This window comes from Emydura macquarii, unplaced genomic scaffold (genome assembly GCF_026122565.2).
Source record: "Emydura macquarii macquarii isolate MOO-44397 ecotype Brisbane River unplaced genomic scaffold, CSIRO-AGI_Emac_v2 contig_2897, whole genome shotgun sequence".
NCBI lineage: Eukaryota > Metazoa > Chordata > Testudines > Chelidae > Emydura > Emydura macquarii.
Window position 1 is genome coordinate 26,022,191 of NW_027133034.1, and position 4,801 is coordinate 26,026,991.

The following is a 4,801-nucleotide window of genomic DNA, read 5'->3' on the forward strand; positions in this document are numbered from 1 at the left end:
GAAAACTAATAACTCTGCATGGGTGCTAGCTTTCAACCATGCTGTATCCTACAGAACCTTTCAAGCTCTTTACCAGTTTACTGGCATATACAGCTCCCCGAATTACAGCTATGTAATTATTATCTGGAGTGAAACTAATTTAGGAGTCTACTGATGTTCAGGGAGTTAGGTGTGTCCCATGCATCACAACTAGTCTGGTTGATTTTATTGTTGAAATGTCTGTTCTGTATTTAGAAAGCAGGAAGTGTTAGATGTGGTTCTTTACCCACTATGAAAATATTATATTTTACTTGAAGATTTAATGCCTATAGCTTTGTATATCCATGTCTACATTATGGGGTATATCCCTTCCTTGTGATGGAGAGCAATGAAGGGAGAAGGCATAGGAGTGTGTTGCATATGGGGTAAGGGATGGGAGGCAGAGGAAATCTGACATGGTGTGCAAGACTGCTCAGACAGCTACATTCTGTAATGCACCAAGGACCATACCATAGCCAGTAGGAGAGTCTTTTGAAGGTAAAATGGTATGGCTAGGATGCAAACACAGCAGAAAATTAGTCAAACAACTTACATTGTTCCTGCTTAGAGAAACAACAACATATGATGAACAAGCCACTTTGGTAGTCCACCATAAACAATCCTGCCGTACTGTAGCAAAATACCTCTTGTGCTTGATGTGGCCAGCAACATGAAAGCATCACCCTCTGCATGCATCCAAGAAGGGCATGATTTAGACCAGTGGTTCCCAACCTTTTTGGTTCAAGGGCCACAAATATCATTTTTACAACCTTGAAGGGCCACCAGTCTATCAACTCATAAAAACGTATTGATGTATACACCATTAAAGGACTATAAATCACTACATGTTTAAAGTAAACATTTTGATGCTACTGTGCTCATTTTTACATTCACTATTTTACACCTACAAATTACTCACAGTATGTCACACACTCACAAAGCACTAGTGTAGATGAGTGACCGTCACTACACACTGAAGCACATGGCCTGGCAGCTAAGTCACGGTGGGTGGCCTGCTAAGTGCAGGCCAAACCATAAAGCACTGATTGTTAGAGATTTTTAAAGTTTAGGAGGCTGCCTCCTTACTGATCTCCTGGCCACTGGCTGCAGCAGGGAAACTGCACGCATGCTGTAGCCCCGTGCACTCCAACTGGATCCCTAGACAGTGGCTCCCTTCTGCAGCCAGGGGGACAAGAAATCAGTGCTCCCTTCCCTCTGGCTCAGCAGGGACCCTAGCACCTAGGGATCCAACAGGAGCACTTTGTCGTGCTCCCTGCAACAGCCCGGGGGAGGGGAGTGCTGATATCCTGTCCCCTTGGCTGCAGCAAGGAGCCTGCATGGGTCTTGTAACCTCGCAGCAACACGCTCCGCCTGGGTCCCTTCTGCAGCCAGCACGAGGGGAGTGGCGGGCCACTTTCTGGGCCACAGGTTGGGAACCACCGATTTTTAGACATTTGCAGCCAATTTTGTATATATAAATATATATATATGTCTGGGTATGTAAAATAACCTCCGAAAAGACTATTGAATTAAAACAACTTTCAATGGATTTGAGAGGTTTCATGAATGGCGAACAGTGTGTTGAGCACAATTTTATTTTAAAAAATTTCTTTTTCAATATTCAAAATTGCCGTTTTAAAACTGCAAGTTGAGTTGTTAGACATATACTAGAGTTGAGATTTTCATAGCAATCTAGGGCAGCGTTTCCCAAAGAATGGGGCTGCAAAGGAGTAGTTGAGGGGGCACAGAAAATGTATAATTAAGATGAGTAGGCCTTTTACATCTCATGTGTAGGATTACTAGGTGGGGGAAAGTGGAGAATTACTTTCATTTTCTCATAGTAGGGGCTCAGCTTTCAAAAGCCTGCCAAGTTCTAGTCTAGAAAAGTTAGACACAAATGTGCCATTAATTTTACTGCTAAATATGTGTCTACAGGAGGTGAGGTTCTGGGTGTGTTCACAAGAGAGTAGACTCTCTCTCTTTCCTAGCACAGCATTCTTCAGACGTCCCAGGTTAGCTGGCCAGTCCTGATAGAGCAAACAACTCAGACTAGCCATTGTCCTAAGGGTTAACAAGCATTTCTGATTTCTGAGGATCCAAGGTGGCCATGTTTAGGGATTTATCCTGTGGGACAAATTCCACTGTAGCATAGCTTTACCTCATGATGGTTACCTCATCCTGGGTGATTCCCTCGCCACAATAAATTCAGAATTTGTAAATTTCCTTCAAGCTCATCTTCCAGGATATGGGATAGACCTGCACAATTCAGGACAAGTAGTAGCCTATCACTACAACAGACAATATTGAGAAAGAGAGCTGTATAAATGCCAATGTTTCTACATCACCAGATATGCTAACCCTCCCTAATTTTCAGTAATCCTGATTTTTACATTTAATCATAAAATTACAAAATCAGGATTAAATCTACTAATTTTGCAAGCACACCTACTTTATAAATGTAATAAGCGTGCCAGTCACTTGTCACCACTCGAGTCCAATGAACACAGCAAATAGTGCCGCAGCCACAAGACTTCTTCTCCACCACTCCTGTGGCACGTGTACAGACTGTGCAGTGAGAGTGTGATAGGAGTCAAGTGGTAGCAATTTTAAATGGGTTGGGTCATTGTTGGATTCACCATCCAAGCCACAGACTGCTGACTGCACTCTAACTGCCCCATGTGGTCCCTGCTGGACTCTGTTAACTCGCTATAGGTAGCTAGAGCAGGCCAGCGGAGAAGCTGGAAAGGCAGAAGGAGGCAGCAGAGGAGGAGAAAGGGAATGTGATAGAGGAGGAGGATCATCCCAGGAAGGAGGTCCAAGCCTGTGACTGATCAAAGTAATTAAGGGCCCTAGGCAGCATAGGAAAGTAGCTTTCCTAGGGCTGATTCTCCCCTTCTCTCTGTTTGGGAGTGGAGGTCAGGTGCACAACGGGGGTCAGGTGGGAGGGAGCCAAGGCCCCCCTTGGCCATAGAAAGGGATGTGGGGAGGTCCTGGTTTCTGTGGGGCAAAGGGTGGGGAAGAGAGAAGTGGGAGAGGTCCAAGCAACCTCCCTAATTTCTCCCTACTTTTTTTCATAAACATCTCTCAGTCTCAGAGCAAGGCTGGCATCGCAGCATCCATTTGGAATTACAAGAGCCTCACTTTTTAAACTGTAGTTAATTTTGTGAAAGGTGCCAGATTGATAGCCCCAGTAGCTGCAGAGCAAGTACCAGCATGGATAACAGCAGTGCAAACTTCTCCGTGTTGCCTCACTAACGTACCCCAATCATAATGTGGAATGACCTCTTCTAGGGCTCAGAAGACAGTTTACTTTCTATGCTCTTTCATAAAAATGGCCATAGTGGGTCAGATCAATGGTGCATCTAGCCCAGTATCCTGTCTTCTGACAGTGACCAATGCCAGGTGCTTCAGAGGGAATGAACAGAACAGGTAATCAACAAGTGCTCCATCCCATGTCATTCCCAGCCTCTGACAAACAGCAATCCCTGCCTATCCTGGCTAATAGCCATTGATGGACCTATCCTCCAGGAACTTATCTAGTTCTTTTTTGAACTCCATGATAGTCTTGGCCTTCAACACATCCTCTGGCAAGGAGTTTTACAAGGTTGACTGTGCGTTGTGTGAAGAAATACTTCCTTTTGTTCATTTTAAACCTGCTGCCTATTAATTTATTTAGGTGACCCCGAGTTTTTGTGTTGAGGAGTAAATAACACTTCCTTATTTATTTTCTCCACTCCAGTCATGATTTTATAAACCTCTATCATTTCCCTCTTTAGTCATCTCTTTTCCAAGCTAAAAAGTTCCAGTTTTATTAATCTCTCCTCATATGGAAGCTTTTCCGTATCCCCCAATCATTTTGGTACCCTTTTCTGCACCTTTTCCAATTCCGATATATCATTTTTGAAATGGGGCAACCAGCTCTGCACACACTATTCAAGATGTGACTGTACCATGGATTTATAAAGAGGCAATACAATATTGTCTGTCTTAATGTCTATCCCTTTCCTAATGATTCCCAATTCTGTTAACTTTTTTGACTGCCGCAGCACATGGAGGGGATGTTTTCAGAGAACTATCCACAATGACTCCACGATCTCTTTCTTGAGTGGTAATTTAAATTCCCCCACAAATTTATATGTGTAGTTGGGATTATGTTTTCCAATCCAGCCTCCTGCAGAGGCTGCCATTTACAAAGCTGCCAGTCAGCAGCACCTCACCAGTCCCTCACTCCATGGATTCACATGGTGGCAGAACACATGGATAGCCACTATGCAAAACTCCAGGGGAACAGCCCATCCCGATGCTCAGCTCTTACATTTCCTTAGCTGTCAAAGCACTTTACAAAGGCTGGGAATCATCATTTTTCAGAAGGGGGGAAACTGAGGCAGGGAGGTGCAGTGACGGGCTTAGGCTGGCGGGAGCATGGCTTTACTAGACCCATCGTCCCCCTCCCGCCCCTCCCAGGTCAGCTTCCGCATTCCAGGCGAGGGTGGCACCCCTTTGGCTCCACCACTGGATGCCCATTAGGTCTGGGGCTCGTAGCGAGCTGCCGCCGGGGGAAGGATCAGGCCGGCTAGAGAAACTTGATCACCCTCCGCCCGCAGCCTCTGCGCGCTCTCAGCCAAGCTTGAGCCAGGCAAAGCCCCGCCCCCACGCGGCCCTCCGCCACTCTGAGTGGCTGGCGGGGCGGCGGCCCTTTCCTCATTGGAGCTTCTGGCGGAGGCTAGGAGGCAGTTGGTTCGGCTGCGCCTGGCGCTGGGCTGGGCGCTCGCCGAACGGAGCT